Raw genomic sequence first — 19,214 nt, 5'->3', positions numbered from 1 at the left:
TAACAGAGTACTTGTTCTTGCTGTTTTTAAAGACATATCTTTATCTAACATTATATTTAATACCTGCTCCATATTCCTAGAATAGAGGCCTCAATTAGATTTATCTCTTCTATGCTGAATATTATAGCCCTGAGATCATTTTAGCTAATCTTAATGTTCTGTAGAATATTGTTCTGGAGTATGAGACTATCTGAAATGTTGCTGTCTTCTCACAGGAGTTTACAACCTCCTTCATTTCCTATAGATTTGAGGGGCACAGACAGATTTGTAGGTAGATGCATATACATATTTTAAATCACTATTTGTGTGTAACCTTATTAGACTGGATATGATGCAGGGGAAAAAAAAAGGCATTGTCAGTTGAAAGAATACACATGATGGATTCAGTAGCTAATACTGAAGACAAAGTATATACACACAAAAAATAAGTCAGAGAACAGATAGATCTAAGAAAAACACCGTCTTGTCTATCAAAGAGGTGAAAAAAACCTAGAACAATAAACCCCACATATTCTACTGGGATGTGGGAAATGTTCTTTTTCAAGAATAGATTTGGTATTCTATCAGTAGCAGAACCTATGATAACTTACAGTGAGGAGGACAGGTTTAGAATGATCTTTGTGCATGAGTTTTCTGAGAGTGGGGTTTGTGTGTTTTTTTGGTCGGTTGGTTTTGTTTGTGTTGTTTTTTTTTTAAACTCTAGATAACTTTTTTTTAAACTCTAGTAGCTACCAGTGCTGACCAGAATGCATTCAGGTTCAAAACACAACATATGGAACACATGAATATTGGAAAAGACCAAATTGCAGAGGAAGTTTATTAAAAGAAAAAAAATAAAACATTAAGAATGAATTTCTGGTAACTAGACTATAATCAGTGAAAAAACCAAATACAGTATAGTTAAGAAACAGCAACATACTTTATAAGTATGATATATGTATGATATATGTATGATATGTTACAAACATAATCCAATATAACATAAAGTGAAGACCTCAATCATCATGAAGACAGACACAGTTTAAAATGGAAAAAAGTTACAGTATCCAAATGAAATTTCAGATGTGGTTATTAAAAAGAAAGAACACGAAACTAGTCAGAATTTGTCCAAAACACTCAAGTTACCAGTGCTGCTCCTTTCAAGATGGTCAGTGTGTTTTAGTCACGAGCAATGTACCTGATTGGTCCAAAGGGACTAAAAAGATGGTTTGTCTCTGGTTGTCAGCATATTTTTACTGTGACAATATTTTTTTTACCAGCTATAATCAACTCAGGCAGCAACAGTCTCTCTGCTTCACAGCTCCAATAGTATGGCACTCCTGTCTCCTTTCCCATGATGTTGTCATGGCTGTCAATAATTCAGCAGAACTCCAGAATCAGAACTGTCACAGAAACATAAATATAAAATCATATTGTCAATCTGCCAAATATTTCACTGCAATGATATTTTCCTGTGAAAGCCAGTCTGGTTTTAAATGCCCTGATCAATGGAGCATTTTCTACTTCCCATAGGGAAGCTACAGAAGAATGTTAGAAACATTCCCCATATGCAGATTTTTTTTCTTTAATACAGTCCTCCTGTACTGCCTCAGAGGGAGCTGTGATGATTGTTGAATCTCCAACTGGTCTTTTGTAACTAGCTAATTTTATAGAGGTGCTGTGGATTAGCCTGCAGCTAAGCACCACACAGTTGCACACTTACTGTCCTCCACACCCCAGCGAGTTGGAGGAGAGAATAGGAAGAGCAAAAGCAAGAAGACTCATGGATTAAGATAGAGATAGTTTAATAAGCAAAGGAAAGAGGAAGAAGACAGAAAAAAACCTCAAAATTTTTTGTCTTTGTCTCCGCTGAGCATGATGTTGTATAGCGTGGGATATCCATTTGGTGAGCTTGGATCAGCTGTCCTGGTTGTGTCCCCTCCCAACTTCTTGAGCACCCTTTAGGTACTTACTGGGGAGACAGAAAAAGAGAAAGGCTTCCATGCTATGCAAACAGTGTCCAGCAATAGCTAAAACGTTTTGTCATCAACACTGTTTTAGTCACAAATGCAAACCACCGCACCATACAGGCTGCTGTGAATAAAATTAACTCCACCCTGGCTGGACCCCGTACAAGAGATCACCCAAACAAGCAGTCTCTCATCCTACCTTAAGCTAAAGAATAGAGTTAGAAATTCTGTAGCATGGGAATGCCAGGATAATCAGCAAGTGCAGTCTTATATAGTAAGATTACAGATGCACTGGTCAAGAACTCCAGCAAATGTTGCAACAGCATGGAACTTACTGTATATATGTTTATTCTAGGTGTGTGGTGCCCTGAGGGACTCCCAGGACCATCAGAGTACAGGGGAGAGTGTAATCTCTGTACAACAGGGTGAGAAAAAATTATTCAGCCCTAGCTCACTGGAGAGTTCTCTAGCAGCTTTAGGGCTGCTTTAAACCACAGGAGTAACACAAACTAGATTTAATGCAGCTACTAATGACAGCACTCTCCAAAGAATTTCAACTTTTCTGCATTTTGGAAAAGAAAAAGCTTAAGGCTTCAAGAACATATTTTAGCAGTACTTGTAAATGACTGGAGTCATTCTGTGAGAACATTCAGAAGCTTTAGCCATGATACCGCAGGTGAATGTTACAGGTATTAAAATCAATAGTTCAATGTGTAGGGCACAACCATTTCAATTTTATAAGTCTGTACACTACAAGTATCTTTAAACCAGTTCAGCATTTGACAGGAAGCAGTGCTCCAGTTTTAGTACCAATTCAGGGTTTATATAGGTTGCATTTACAGGGTACCATAGCCGTTGAATTCTGTACAAACTGAATTTTATGTACTGAAGCAAATGTCTGGGAGAACTCCAGGGTATAAGTCATAAGAATGTGTAGCTGGGTTCTACAAATAGATAAAGAAACAGCTGTGTATCTGGCTGAGGTTAGCATATGTTGGGAAGAACACTGTGGCTTAATTCACTTATTGTTAAAAAATCAGGAGTCAAAATTAATATCAAGATGAGACTCAGTGTTTGGCATCAAACAATAGATCCATACAGAGTTATGCCGGTTGTGATATTCATCATTGCAGTGCCAACTTTCACACTCCTGAAACAAAAAACAGTTTAAACTGAATACATAATTTTCCTGTATTGAATGGAAAATGCTAGGGGAGTAATCACATAATTATGTCTGTAAGTTAGGCTTTTTATATATCGTCAACTGCAAGAGAAAGGCTCCTCTGAAACACGGTAAAGAAAACACAAAGAAAACTTTGGAGCTCCTAATCATTCTGTGACGGAGTTAGCTCTCTGCATTGAGTGTGTCTGATTTACATTGACTAAGTTAAATTCCACAGTTAGTGATGTAAACACTCTCACTTGATCAGTTCAGACCAGGATTCACAACAGGACTAGACTAGATTACCTATTGGAATGTCTATAAGAGGTTGTAGCTTACACACTGCTGCTTTTGAGATATGATCCCCAGAACTTTGAGTGTGTCTCCGTCAGAGAAGGATTCTGTGTTGACGCCTGCAGCTGAAGCTAAGTGCCTAAATGCTTCTTGGAAACTAGGCAACAGTTATTTGAGGCAACAGCCTAGCTATTAGAGCACTCACTCGCAACATGGGAGAGTTCAGTTTAGAGCAATTGTCAACATGAGACAAAATTACATGTCTCCTCTGTCAGAGAAGTGCCCTAATCAATGCACTGTTGACTATTCTGGGGTACTTTTCTTGGTGAAGTTATATCACTTTGCAAAAAGAATTAAAAGGATTCGTGGGTGCATGTTTCTCCTACTTAAAAATAGTTAGTAAGGAAGAAATAGTATCTATGCATATTACTTAGTTCTCCCCATAACATCAGCATCATACTAGATCTGGCTTCATATAAATACTATGAATAGTGTTTTAAAGGCTGTGTGGATTATCTTTTTTCCTGCGTGGACAGCCTTTCACGTGAGTGTTTTAGAATTGGTTCCACATGCATGCTTTGTCATTCCTTTGCCTATGGTTGTATCAGCAGAACCAAATCCAACTCCAGGCTTTGTGAAATGTGGATTGACTCATTTTACCATTGCCCTTTTCTGGGTGTGAATGAATAGTTTTGCCTACTCATGCCAGTCAAAGCTGAGACACAGTCCATTCAGCTGGTAGTGACAACCCTCAGACAACAGGTCTGCACCTGCTCTGATTCTTAACTTAAAGGATGGCTCTGTTTCGGTGCATTTTTTTCATAGCATTGCCTTAGAGAGCTGTAGCTTCAGTGAAGTCATTGTTTCCATCATTAACTGCTTGAATAATTAATTACTTAGCAGAAAACATCCCTTTTTGTGTTCTGTTTATTTCATTGTTTGTACATTTCAAAATAAATAAGTCAATGTGTAATACAGTCACTATTTTGAAAACGAATTTGCTTACCCAAGAAAAAAATGTTTGGCACAACAAGTAGGGAACCAAGGGAAAAGAAATTTTGTCTTTTTGGTACTGTACACACACCCTGAAGTATGTGTTTCAAAGTAACTGCTTTGACTACAAATAAATGTAGCGACCAATAACAGTGAGCTGATTACTTAATGCATAATTATAATCTTAATTAGTACATAATTAACTTGTGAAGAATAATGTCATAATTTCCTTCTAAAAATAGATACAGAAATCTAAGTTTGGGAAGCTGAAGATACAGATTAGTATCAGGACTAGAATTGTCACAGAGGTAAACTCTGTTCCTAACTTGCACTAGTAAACAGTAGGGAGGTAACAGAGGATATAATTCAGTTCAGCATCTGCTTTGTCTGCTTCCTGTGAAATAAGAATCATCCACTATGGGAATCATTCAGTACCTAACCAAATATGTATGGGGTATTTCCTAAATCTGCCCTTAAAATATGCCAAGGTTTCCACACGCTAGTCTGAAATGACCTTTACCGCTTCATGTACTTTGATTCATTTTGTTTTAAGCAGTTTTTGGTAATAGATTTAAATTATAGGAACTCAAATAGCTCAATAATGCATCTGAAATTATGCATAATAGGATAATTGGCAAGGTCAAGCTGCTGTTAAGGCATAAGTTAAGGTAAAGTAAGATAAGATAAGATAATAAATTCTACTTTATATGGTAGTAAAATACACTGACAGTCTTTAATTATTTTCACTATGTAGCAGCTCTGGAACTTGATCAGTTAGTGTAGCTTCCTAAATCATTTTAGAAGCTTGTTAGCAACAGTTTGTGTATGTTAAAAAGATACAAAAGCTTCTTTTACGTGCCTCTGCGGAATAGGAAAAATGTGAGGAAATGATAAAGCATGATTTCTGTGAATAAAGTCAGTATAATGTATGCAACATAGTAGTAAACAAATGGAAAGGCAGAATGAATAATGGTGAGTGAATAAAAATAAGTTGAACCAATATGCCCAAATTCTAGTCAGCACGGCTGTATGCAAGGAGAGGACCCAAAGTGCATAAAGGCTACCTATAAACCTGTAAGAGGTTAATCTGCTGTTCTGAGGCTAAAAGTACTGAGGCTAAATACAGGAATCACAGAATAAGATTCTGATCCTTGGTGAAGTTGGTAGGATTTTTACAGTTGATTTCAGAGGGCCCAAGATTTTATCCAATGTTCTTGCAAGTGCATATATGTATAAATAAATGCAAATATATTCACACAAGAGAACGTGTAAGAAGCTCTATGCAAGGTAATAAAGAGGGTATTGTTAATACTAATATATTAGCAGTCCTTGGGCAATGAAAACTAAGATTAACTATGGGAATGAGTTGAGAGAATTGGGGTCCAAAACATTTTTGGAAAATCCATTTTAATGGAGTTCTCGTATTACTAATGCAAGTAAAAGTGCCAAACAGAGTTTTTAATAGAGTTTCTGCATAAATTATGCTTGTTTGATATTCATCAAAATCTTTCTTTCCATACATAAGCGTGAATGTCTCCTTTATAGATTCCTGGAGCATAAAACTACTGAAAGTGGGGGCAAAATGAGCAAAAAACTGGTGAAAAATACTTTCAAGAAGAGGTTTCTTTCTAAGGCACTGGAAAGTTCCATACCACTAATTGCACATAACATGGACTTTTTCATTTTACAGTTTACAGATGTTTTTGGAAAGGACATCAAACTGTACAGCCTTTTCTGTGTTTTCAAGTCACATTTTCAAAGTGACCGAAGTAATTCAGACTCAAGGGGATGGATTATCTAATTTGCTATACCCACTTGGCACGATCCAACACATTGTAGTAGACTATAATTTCATTTGGCGTTTGGAAAAACTGCATTATGCATGCGTGATAAAGGAAATAACAGGTGTATTAAGATAATTTTGAAAGAACTCCTATGGTGCTATTGGCAAGAAAAAAATCAAAAAGGAGAAAAAGGACTTCAATAAATATTTGTAGAAGGGCAGGTTAAGTATGTATGTATTTTAATAGACGTATGTACAAGTATACAATTCTTTTAAAAACATAATTCTTAGTCTAGAATGTCATGAATTTCTAGTGAATTAAAGCATACTATCTTTTTATATAACTCGTTAACAATTTTTGCCTGTTTACAGTCTATTGCATAACACATATAACTGTTTCCTAAAAAGGAACTTTTACTGCTGTGTTTCAAGTTTTAAATACTTCAGGACACAGGCTATTTCATTTTGCAAGTCTGACCATGCTTTGTGTAATGGACTCTCATAGCTGGACCCCTGAGATCTATTGCAATTAAAATTAGTCAGAATAACAACAAACATGCTAACACAGTGGTGCTGGCAATGCTATAATGATTGTGGTTAAAGTAAAAATTATGGTGACCATTATTAAGACGAACTACAAATCCTAAGATCATCCTTAATGACAATCCCTTTTTACTAGTGCTCTTCAAAAGCTACTGTAGTGAGACACACACTCACTGCTGCTGTATGATTCTGCCCTGGCACAATGTAATTTCATTTTTAACATGCTATTCGAACTTTTCTCAGAGCACTTACCAAACTGTGGAACTACTGGACAACAACGCTTATGAGGAGCATCTGAGGGAACTGGCGTTGTTTAGCATGGAGGAGACTGAGGGGAGACCTTATCATTGTCTACAACTGCCTGAAAGGAGGTTGTAGCGAGGTGGGCGTTGGTCTCTTCTCCCAAGTCACTAGCAATAGGATGAGAGGAAATGGCTTCAAGCTGCATCAGGGGAGGTTTAGATTGGATATTAGGAAAAATCTCTCCACTGAAAGAGTCATCAGGGATTGGAAGAGGCTGCCCAGAGAGGTGGTGGTGTCACCATCCATCCCTGGAGGTGTTAAAAAAATGTGTAGATGTGGCACTTCAGGGCATGGTTTAGGAAGCAAGGTGGTGCTGGGTTGATGGTTGGACTTGATGATCTTAAAGGTCTTTTCTAACCTTAATGATTCTGATTCCACTGCATTAAAAATAAAATAGTGTATGGAAGAGGAGAGAGGTGAGATACTAGAAAGGGAAAAGAAAGAATTAGTAGAGTTTTGGCTGTCTACTGGACATTAAGAGACTCAGCACCTTTCTTCTTTTATTGCAACTTGCTTGGTAAAGCTGTGGAGAGTTTCCTATCCCTTTCACAACCATCCATCTCCATCCCTGGTTTCCTTTGGTGTGTCTACTCAAATATGAATTGCTTTCATGCAGGGACTGTCTGATGCAGCCTTTGGATCATGCCTGAGCACTTTGATGCCACTGCTTAAACAAACTCCTGGGCCCTGCAGCAAATCAAAAGCTGACAAGTAGCAGCACTATCAGGACATGTCAACAGTGTATTTTTAAGGTCTCGTATAAGGAATACGTTTTGAAATGTTTTTGGTCAAAGAAAGATAGCCAAATACCATTTTTCCATTGCCAGCAACTTGCCACTGGTGTGAGGCCTTGGGACGTGCCCAGGCTTGGCTTGACCTGGGCTGATTTTAGCTGTGGTAAGTATCAAGTAGCCTGTTTGTCCCTGAGCTTGGACAAAACCAATCTCAGTCACCACTGCATAACAAAGAGTATCCCTTTTTGTTCCCAATAGTTCTTTGGGCTAGGAAAAATTGGAACTTTAATAGCTAGTGGGTGAGCACAAACTTCCAGTGGGAACTAATGGACGCAAAAAAAACCCAAACCCAAAACAAAATAGGACCAGACTACTAATACATAAAGGTAATCCCATGTGGACCCACAGCTGAGGAAGAAGGACATTGGCCAGGGGCTGCTGGTGTCGCCTGAGAGGGAGCCAGGACAGGTTTTGGCGGGAACCACCCCACCCCACACTCGAGAGCTGCCCCCGAGCCCTGGCCCCACCACTCCGGCCCTGCCGTGTCCATGCTTCTCCTGAACGCATGAGTGCTACTAGGCAGCACTAATAATGTTTGTTTTGTAAGTGACACTAGTGTCCTAAGGGCCACTGGCGTAGCAAAAAGGTGGCTGCAAACAGCATGGAGGGGCCTCCGTGAGGCCAGCAAGAGCGGTGGGAGTGCACCAGTGAATGGCCCAGCTCTTATTTCCCCAAGCTGGGATCCTCCTTTGGCACCCGCTGCCCTCCTTACAGGCTTTGGGGTGAATACGCTCCTTTTGCTCATGCTAACACAGAGATTTTTTGACACAGGAGGAGAGGAGACCCCAGCATAAATGGCAGAACAACCTCAGTCGCAGCTATTTCCTACATGATGACGTGTTTGGGAACAGAGTGTTGTTCAGGAGGAGGAAAAGTGTCAAAATTGCAAGCAAAAGCTGTTTTCCTGCTGACTCTCTTTCTGTGCAAATTATTATGCTAAAGTTCTTGCTGCTTATTTTCTACTTAATTTCTGCATGAATAAAGGATACCCTGTACACATTCTCAGGAGTATTTTAGAGAAAGTCAGCTTGATAATATTTATTGCAGTGGATTTCTAGGAGTGCCTCATTAGAAAGAGCAATACTAATTTTATATTAAAAATTAATTTACTTCTGTTTGACTTAAAACACAGGGTAAATACAATCCTGGATTTTTCTCTTGAGGCATGACAGAAGTTATATCATTACTGAACAAACTTGATGTGATCCAACTTACTGCCATTCCCTTGTGGTAGCCTGCAGTTTGAGTTGTTATTAAATGCTCAGGTGGTTTTCAATGATCACCATCATCCCATTTTTTCTCTTACAACTGAAATCTCATTTCAGCCTTATTTTTAGAGGCCCAAGATGAAAACAGAACATAAAGAAAACTGAAAGGATTATTATAATTGCAGAAAACAGTAGGCTCTCTTTATTGTCTTGTTTATTAATTAGTGACAAAAGACAAGAGTAACAGGGAGGGGAAGTGTTCTGTGTTATGATGTAGTGATCTTCAGTTTCTGAGACGTGGAAGTCTTACACCATCTCAGCCAAGCTAGCTTATCCCTCTACACGTGCAGTGTGTGCACTCAAAAGCCACTGGTCTGTTCTAGGTCCACTGTAGACAGATGTGTCAGCTGCCCTCATGTCTTTGAAAAATCATAAGACACAGGTTGGGAAAATGAACTCCATCTTTAGTGTTCATTCAGTGAAGAAGAAAAAGTGATTGGCATTACTGAATTCCTCTTGAAGCAGGTGGTAGAGCATGTGGGATCCTTAAGGAATGTGATTATAACCAAGGTAGGAGAAAAAAATTATCATAACTGTATAAAAAGGTTACGTCATGTAGTTTATGTGGGCACCTACATCTCTTACCTTAGTCAGTAGTGTTTGCCAATATCAGTTATACAAGCTTTTAAAAGCCAAACACTCATTTACATCTCCCTCTTCTACAAATCGAAAACTATACAACAGCTAGTTTTATAGTACAGTCACAAACAACTTCATAAGCTTTTAACCATTGTATATAGAGCTAGGTGTGGTGTAGATTTTGATATTTGTATTGACTTCTGAGGTACTTCATTCTCTGCCACAGTTGCTGCTCTCTCATCAGTTATAAATGCTTAAAGTCCTGTATTGTCAAAGCACACCAAGTCATTACCTTTGCAAGTTACATCGCTAATTCCCTTCTGAGGTAATACACTGCAACTGCCTCCTGTAACAGGTTGCATGGGATATATAAAAGCAACACCAATCACACAAGGATATCAGTCTGAGCTCACAAAAGGCCTTCATTCATGAAAACTTTTGTCTTCAGGTTTCATCAACATACACTTCCTTTTGTCTCAGTTTTCACAAGTATTTATAGGCCATACCATATGACATCATGCTCAGCATATAAAGCTGGGGGGAGAAAAAGGAAGTGGGGGATGTTTGGAGTTACGGTGTTTACCTTCCCAAGTAACTGTTACGCATTATGGAGCCCTGCTTTCCTGGAGATGGCTGAGCACCTGCCTGCCCATGGGAAGTAGTGAATGAATTCCTTGCTTTGACTTGCTTGTGTCTGTGGCTTTTGCTTTTCCTATTTAACTGTCTTTATCTCAACCCAGGAGTTTCCTCACTTTGACCCTTCTGATTGTCTCCTCCGTCCCACCTGGGGGGAGTGAGTGCGCGCCTGTGTGTTGCTCAGTTGCTGGCTGGGGTTAAACCATGACAGTCCATTTTGGCACCCAATGTGGGGCTTGGCAGGTTTGAGGTAACGACAGCCTTGACTGGAATTTGCTAGATCAAATTTATAGCTGTTATTGCTTTTTAGCTATTAATCGCTGGCTTCTATGCTTGCCATGGGGCTTGCTTTCCTACAGTGTATTAGAGTCTAGTGCTCGTTAGTGGCTGCTTTTTGCTTTCACTGCTTGCTGTAGTACCGTACGGCTGATCATCTTACTCTGCTGTGCCTGGGAACATTCTGATAACAGCACTGGCCGGGCGCCTGGGCTGGCAAATGGCCAGAGCATCGCTGCTGTTTCTGTGCTGCTGAACTGGACAGGCTGGAACTCCAGTGGGAACTCAAGTCAAAGGGACTGTGACCTGCAGATCAGTCCATGTGGGAGGAGGACACCCCGAAGTGTCTGTGACCGTGGATAAGCCCATGCTGGAGCAGGTACAGCTCGAAGTGTCTGTGGCCGTGGTTATGTCTGTGCCACACCAGGTATACCTCTGAGGGAACTGTGGCCCAAGGATAAGCCCATGATGGAGAAGGTACGCCTTGAAGTGTTTGTGACTATAGATAAGTCCGTGCTGCAGCAGGTATACCTTGAAGCATCAGCTGCTGTGCATGAGGTCATGCTGGAGCACCTCAAACCATGTGGCCATGGGTAAGCCCACAGCAGAGCAGGTTTACTTCTGGAGGGACTGCAGCCATGGGCAAGGCCATGTTGGGGCAGGTTCACTTCTGAAGGGATTGTGGCTGTGGGTAAGGCCACACTGGAGCAGGTATATCTCTGAAGGCATTGTGGCCCATGGAGGCTGCCACGCTGGAACAGGTGCACCTCGAAGTGACTGTGGCTGTGGATGTCTATGCCGCAGCAGGTATGCCCCTGGAGAGACTGGGGCTCACAGATAAGGCTCCCCTTGGAGCAGGTACAACCCTAAGGGACTGCAGTCTGTGGCTACGTCCAAGCCAGAGCAGGGGCAAGGGGAGGAGTTCATTGCAATGTTAAACCCGATGGTCTGGTCCAAAGGGACCAGGAGCGGAGATTGTAATGGAAATGCCTTTAAATTGTTGTAACGTGGGATTTGAGTTGCATGCTATGGGAATTACTATAGCAGGAACCACCTGAACCAATAGAGGACCAGCCTTTCAAGAAGCAGTGCAAGTGCAGCAGTGACCCGACCTGAGCTGGCTTTGGTGCCCAGTAACTCCACACAACACACCACCTCTCCTGTCCTGAGTGACCACCAGAACAAATGGAGCCCAAAGTCATGGACTGAATGAAATCAGTGGACATTTCGTAGACATTTATGGACATTTTCTAAACAATTTAGAGGAGTGGTCCATAGACTAAGGGAATGAAATGTGTGTATTATATCAAAGGACAGGAAGGGTAGTGGTGGTTAATGAGGTTGTATTAGACAGTGTGGGACCTGGGCATACCGTACACGGTATGGAATAAGGGGTGGATACTGTCCTGGTTTCAGCTGGGATGGAGTTAATTTTCTTTACAGTATCTAGTATGGGGCTATGTTTTGGATTTGTGCTAAAAATAGTGCTGATAATGCAGAGATGTTTTAGTTGTTGCTAAGTAGTGCTTACACTAGTCAAGGACTTTTTCAGCACCCCAGGCTCTGCCGGGTGCAAAAGAAGCTGGGAGGGGACACAGCCGGGACAGCTGACCCCAACTGACCAACGGGATATTCCATACCATGACGTCATGCTCAGCATATAAAGCTGGGGGGAGAAAAAGGAAGTGGGGGACATTCAGAGTCATGGCTTTTGTCTTCCCAAGTATCCATTATGTGTGGTGGAGCCCTGCTTTCCTGGAGATGGCTGAACACCTGCCTGCCCATGGGAAGTAGTGAATGAATTCCTTGCTTTGACTTGCTTGTGTCTGTGGCTTTTGCTTTCCCTATTAAACTGTCTTTATCTCAACCCAGGAGTTTCCTCGCTTTTACCTTTCTGATTCTCCCTCCCGTCCCACCCGGGGGGAGTGAGTGAGCAGCTGTGTGTTGCTCAGTTGCTGGCTGGGGTTAAACCATGACAAAAATCCAGAACTTTACATCCTGGTCTCCTGACATGGGAACAAGTTTAAATCCACTATGGGGCTCTCCCGACCCTGCCCACAGCCCAGACCCCCATTTCAGTCCCATGGGGCTGTGAGCCCCTGCCCAGCTCCCAACACCCCTGCCTTTGGCCCTCCCAGAGCTGAACCCCCATGCAGACCCACATCCTGGCTTTTCTTTTTAAAATCATACCTAGCAGAGTGCAATACCACCAATTCTGAACTGGAAAACCTACCTCCCTCTCTCCACAGCGACACTACAATACCACCAGAATCCTGCCCACCACAAGACCTCCTCTGTAGTACTGCAATGTCACCAAACCTCTATCCAGACTTCAGACAGGATTTTGGGGCCAACAAACCCACAATCCTTGAGCACAGGTCAAATACACAATGCCTTACCACTGCAAGAACTGCAACAGTTGTTGCAAGGGTAAAATAACATGTGCGGTGCAATTTGATATACGGGAGCTACAGCCAAGTGTGGCAGGAAAGTTGCTACATATGGAACAGTCTCAAAATACATTTTATTGAGTACCCGTCAGTATCTCTTCTGGCTCACTCTTGCCTTGCAGTTCCACATGATGCCTTTTCTTTCTTTTCCACTGGCTGCTGCCACGTAAGGAGTACACAGTTAGAACAGGCAAGTGCCAACTCCTCCACCTGAAGGACAGAGGCATACCCACCACCCCTGGCCACTGCTAGCCACTGGCTGAACCCCTACCCAATGCCCCCTGCCCCAAACCAAAATCTCTGAGCTCAGCTTTCCTAACCCATCACTTGGCATGCAGAGCTCCAGCCAGTGCTGAGTTGGGCTCAGAGGCAGGCACCCTGGGCAAATGGAGCTGGGCATGCAAAGCAGCTGCCACAGAGGTTGCACCCCTGCTGATGGGGGGCTCAAGCCACTGCCTGGACTGTAAAGTGTCCAGGACTCCAGAGCACCAACTGGGCCCTAAGTTACAGGGCGGCCTTGCTCCCAAAGGCCAGGGGAGGCTCCTTCTTTCTCTCCCATGCAGGAGCACCCTGTCCTGCACCCCAGTAATGGGGTGGTCACCCCACACAAGCTGCCAGCTGAGCACAAAGGTTCCCAGACCCACAGCCCAATTACAGGCAGGTCAACACTCAGGGAGCCAAAGGGCTCAGCCTTCCCCTACTGCAGCAGGAACAACTTTCATCAGCCAGGCAGTGGGGAGCAGTAGGGTCAAAGGCTGAGGGGCCAGGACCCCAGCCCAATGATAGGGAGGGCGTGCACAACCCGGCCCCACACAGCTGAGCCCTGTACCCCTGTAAGGCTGGGGCCAGAGATACCTGCCTGATCACAGGGGGTCCCTCCAAGCACCTCCTGCCAAGTGAGCAAAGCAGCCCAGGGCTGGGACACACAGAGCCCTGCCTACAGCGCACTCCCCTGCCACTTGCTCAACACTCCCAGCAAGCCTCATGGAGGAGCAAGAGGCTCCAGCCTATGCCCCAGTTACTGGCTTGCCCTCCTGGCTGCAGCACACCTTCCCTCTCTTCAGGAGCACCGGGAACCACCTTGACCCCAGCTGTGGGGAGGTCACCCCAGCGAAAACCAGCATTAAAGGTGGGGCTGCATCCTCCCTCCAGCACCGTACCTCCTCAGCCTGCACCCTCTAAAGGGCCAGGGAGGGCTTGTTCCTGCTGCCTGGCTAAAGCAGACAGCTGCAGCCCTGCAACTTCCCCAGCCCTGCTTATAGGAAGGGCAGACACCTCTTGCGGAAAAAGGGCTCCACAGCTCAGGGGACACACCTCACGTATGGGACTGTCAAACTGACTGCTTGCCATCAGGACAGTCAGCCACGCAGGCAGGGACCCAGGCCCTGACTACAGGCAGGTAACCTTGCCTGCACTACTAAGTGGCTTTGCTCCATCCAGAGAAAGCAGGGGCAAGCCTGGAATCTCCCTCCACTTGCTGGCCGAGAGGGGATACCCCTGTTGCTGCACAGAGCCCTTGCTCTCCTGGGAAGTTCAAGCTAATCTGCAGGAAGTTTAAGAGGCCTAAAGGACTAACTCTCACTCACTCACCCCAACAACGTCAAAGACATAGACAAAGATGGGGACAAACATGACTTTCCAGAAGAGAAAGAGAACTCTGTGCAGCCAGCCTCCGGGCTGGAAGCCCTAGCCACAAGCTGGAAAGGACAGCCTCAGATCTGCCCCCCCAGGCAGCATGGAGGCCAAAGCACTCAACACACCATGGGGCTTCACAGGTAACAAAAGGCTAGGACACACCCCAACTACAAAAGGTCACACTGGCCGGGCTGCCAGAGGGCAGAAAGTTGCAACCCCTGTGGCTGGAGGAGTGGGACAGGCAAATGGCCCTCCCCTGCTTACAGGGTGGGTTTGGGGTCCAGAGAGCTACTTTTCTCCCTCAAGTGCAGAGACAGTGACTCTCAGTGACCCTGCTTAAAGGGCTGTCACTCTCCCCAGGCAGCCAAAGGAGTAACGCACAGAAGGCCAGCACAAGCAAAGACCCAAACTCTGGTTACAGGGAGGGTACCCAGCACAAGGCAAGCCAGGGCACCGAAGGTGCTGGCAGTGCTCTTTGGTAACCCCAGCCCTGAGGGAAGGGAGGTCCCTTTGCCCAGGGTGCCTGTCTCTTGCCCACTCCTCAGGCATCCAGTCCTCTTCTGGCTCACTCTTAGCACGCCGTTCCACACGATACCACCTCTTCTCCACCAGCTGCTGCCAAAGAAGGAGGACACAGTTAGAACTGACAAGTGCCAACTCCTTGCCACTACACTCAAGAAGCACTGACTTCTGGAGCACCACTGCATCAGTCAGCCCTATGTCTTCCCTGCAGCACATTTCAAGTGTAATTTTCAATCCTGGCATCCTCCTCATCTTTTTCCCCCAGTGTCACTCTCACTCCCTACCCCTTATAGCCCCTTTACTGGATAAGAACCTCTTGCTCAACTCACCAGGAAGTTCTGGTGATTCTTTTCTGCCTTCCTTTGTAGACAATGTGTCCATGATTTTCTCCTGAACCTGGCTTTAGAACTGTAAATTTAGTGAAGTGCCATAGCTTTGTTAACTTCAACCAATCCCTACAAGGATTCTTTCTGCCCCTCCCCCTCCCTCCCCCTCCCCCCCCCCCCCCCCCCCCGGCCCCCCATTAAAATTCCACTCCATGACCCTCTGTTCATCCCTCCTGCATCTTAACGCCTAGAGCCAGAGCAACCTCACAAAGACAGCTTGTTTGGCATGGCCTCCTTAAAAAGTCATCCGTTCCACCTCTTGCAACCTCTTGCTGATATATTTCCTAATGTACCTCAGATTTCACCCTCAAAAATGCTCACCCAGTCCTAAGTAACCTCAACACTACCCTCATCAGTGACAGCGCTCTCCCCTAGGGCTTGCTCCGTCTCCTCAGTTACCCCAAATTTTCCCCTCCAAAACACTGATTCCCCCCTTAGAAACCTAAGCCTTTCTCTCCAAAATGCTTACCCTGTACCCTCTGATGTCCCACATATATTCCTTCAAAACTGTCCCCTCTAAGTTACTTCAGCTTCCCGTTCAACACATACCCACTGTCCTTCTACAATACCTCAGAATTTTCATAAAATCTGCTCCCTCTCTCATTATCTCAGATTTCCTCCCCTCAAAAAAGCTCATTCTGTCACAAGTACCTCAGATTATTACTGCAAAATGTCACCTGTCCCCTCTAAATTTCCTATTTTCATCAAAAAGCTAATTTTCTTCCAAGTTAGCTCAGCTTTTCCCTCAATGTTTCATTTTGTCATCTACTAGTTACCCAATCTTTCCACTGAAAAAGTCACCTCTCTCCCCTCTAAATTACCTCAGCATTTCCCTCAGAAAAGCTACTTTTGTCCCGTTACCTAAGCTTTTCACCCAAAAGCGTCTCCTCTGTCCCCTCTAATTTACCTCAGCTTCTCCGACCAAAGTGCCACCTTTCCCAGTTACATCGACTTTTCACTCAAAAAAGCTAATTTTGTCACCTCTCCCAAGTTACATCAGCTTTTCCCTCAAAAATACTCATTTTGTGCTCTAAGTTACCTCAGCTTTTCCCCCAAAAGTGTCTCCTCTTGTCCCCTCTAATTTACCTCAGCTTCTCTGCCCAGTGTCACTTCTCCCAAGTTACACCAGCTTTTCAGTCAAAAAAGCTAATTTTGCCACCCCCCAAGGTACCTCAGCTTTTCCCCCCAAAGCATCACCCCTTCCCCAAGTTACCTCAGCTTTTCCCTCAAAAATACTCAATCTCTGAGTTACCCGGCTTTCCTCAAAAAGTCATTTGTTCCCTCTAAATTACCTCAGCTTCTCTGCCCAAAGTGTCACCTCTTCCAAGTTACATCAGCTTTTCACTCAAAAAAACTAATTTTGTCACCCCCAAGGTACCTCAGCTTTTCCCCCAAAAACCTTACCTGTCTCCCCTCTCAATTACCTCAGTGTTCCCACCGAAAATTCCCCTGAAAGCCTGTGCTTTCCTTTGTACTAACTGCCTAGTCCTTCCCCAGTACTCCCGCTCTATAATCGCCCTGCCTCTGCCTCAGGGCGACGGCAAGGTTTATTTACGAATCCCCGCAAAGCGCACCCTAGCCGCAGATACTCACTTCAGCCGTGTGGCTCCTTCTCGCTTAACGGCGGGGCAGCTCCGCAGGCGCGAGCGCGTCTTTAAAGTAGCCGCCCACGAACGGCTCGCGGGCCAGAAGCGGCGGGAAACGCCGCGCGCCTCCACCTCACAGCAGAGGGACTGCAGGAGCCGCCGGCGTTGGCTGAGGGCACGCGCCTGGCTCCGTCTGGGAGACGTCGCGGTGCTGCAGGGGGAGAGCAGCACACTCCCAGCCCCCGTCACTGACAGGTGGGGACACACAATCCCTCCCACTTATAAATGGGGCACACAGCCTCCTTCAGGGGCACCCAACACCCTCCCCCCCCCAGTGACAGGGGTAGCGAAACTACTCCTGTGCCAAACATGGCACCAGCAGCCCCCCTCAGTGACAAATGGGGCTCCCACAGCCCCCTTAAGTGAGGTTAAGTGTCACCCCTCCCTCCCCTTAAGAGATACACAGGGCACTCTCAGGCACCCTTTGGTAAAACACAAAGCACCCTGAGGAGCCCCATAGTGACAAGTGGGGCACTCTCACCCCCCATCCCAGCAATGCTCAGGACACCCACGGACGCTCCCTCCCTCCCTCCACAGATAGATGAAGCACCCACAGGCCCTTTCAGAGGCACACAGGGCACCCAAAAATCCCCTCAGTGACATTCAGGATACCCACCCCACACACACTTGGCAAACACAAAGCACCCTCAGAGCAGTCCGTGGGCTTCTCTGAGCTCTTTTGAAGGCAAGAGTTCCTCTCATTTTTTTATATTTTTTTTTTAACCTCAAAACAAGCATTTCGCACTCTGGTGTGATTCCCCCCAAATTTCACCCACTTCAGGTGATTTTTACATAAACACACGCATTTTAATCTTTTCCTCGTTTGCCCTGCTGCTTCCCAGCCCAAGCACTCTGGCAGTATCTTTCCCCCTCCAGCATCAGCTCCAGAGGCAGTGGGCTGTTTTGCACAGGAATTAATAGCCAGGGAAAGCTACAAAGGTGAAGGAAACAAGCCTGTTCAATGCACATTTTTAATCATTTATTTCACAGATTTTTCTGACCTTTCCAACTGTACAGAAGCTGCCATTGTTAGTAGAAGAATATATGTTTTCCCTTATTTTGGGGTCAGATTACACCCCTATGGGTCACCCCTGCTCCCATGCATCCATTTTGCAGCATAAGCAAAAACTCTCCCTGTCTCCTGGGGAGCTACTTATAGGCATCCCAGCTGCCTTCCTGGGGTATCCAGGTGGGAGCCCGCGTTGCAAACGCCTGAGGGGCAATTTGCAGAGGTGCAGCCCAGCTTGATTTCTTGAGGAAATACATTGACCCTTGCATGTATATCATCCTGGAGCTGAAATCTGAACAAAGTGTTTTAGACCCTTTGCATGCAAAAGCATTGTCCCTGTAGTGTATATGATAAGGAACTTATTGCTATTTTGCAATGGTCTCCTTGGTGTTTTTCCAAACCCAGCTTATGAAGAAGCCCCTCTTCTCTGTCCTTCCTGTGCAATCGTAGGAAAAAACATGTAAAAAAAGATTTATGCTCTCTTTTTCCTGCTCTGCTTCTCATGCCTGCATCCTTCCTCTCCCTGAAGTCGGATTTGTACCTTTTATTCCTTTGAAATTCTTGTGTGGAAAGACCCGACTAGTCTGATTACCACAATATTCCCCTAGAGTGAGGAAGCTGAGCCCTCTGAAATATCCAAAGTCCTAAAATAAGTTTATAGAACATGAGATCATAAAATAGATACAAGAAACTGCTATTTAAGTTTACCTGCTGGCTTGGAAACCCTTTTAATAACTATGCTTTTCAGCTTTATGTTGCTAGGGCCACATCAGTCAAGACAGGTTCTCTGAGATGTAAGCAGCTGAGCATGTGTGATGAGCCCCATGTCATTTTACTTTTTCCACAGGACAAATTTTATTCATGTTGTGAATCTCTGTCTTGAAGAGATGCAGATTTCAGCCAAAATGAGCATTGGGCAAGATACTGTGACAGCAATGTTTAGCAGCAGAACCACCAGCTAGGCAAAGGGAAATAGCAGAGAAAAT

The 19,214-nt window shown here is 44.4% G+C and overlaps 1 long non-coding RNA gene across 1 annotated transcript; it reads right to left on the bottom strand.

The window, feature by feature from the left end:
- Nucleotides 1-1,817: 1,817 nt before the first annotated feature.
- Nucleotides 1,818-17,328, bottom strand: LOC142053920 (uncharacterized). Its single transcript, XR_012659372.1, has 4 exons — nucleotides 17,167-17,328; nucleotides 15,235-15,277; nucleotides 13,116-13,189; nucleotides 1,818-1,951 (listed from the first exon to the last, which is right to left on the bottom strand). It is a non-coding gene; the product is annotated as an uncharacterized LOC142053920 (long non-coding RNA).
- Between the last annotated feature and the right edge of the window lie 1,886 nt (nucleotides 17,329-19,214).

This window comes from Phalacrocorax aristotelis, chromosome 2 (assembly GCF_949628215.1).
Source record: "Phalacrocorax aristotelis chromosome 2, bGulAri2.1, whole genome shotgun sequence".
NCBI classification, from domain to species: domain Eukaryota; kingdom Metazoa; phylum Chordata; class Aves; order Suliformes; family Phalacrocoracidae; genus Phalacrocorax; species Phalacrocorax aristotelis.
The sequence above is the reverse complement of the archived record's forward strand: the minus strand, read 5'-3'. Positions and strand labels throughout refer to the sequence as shown.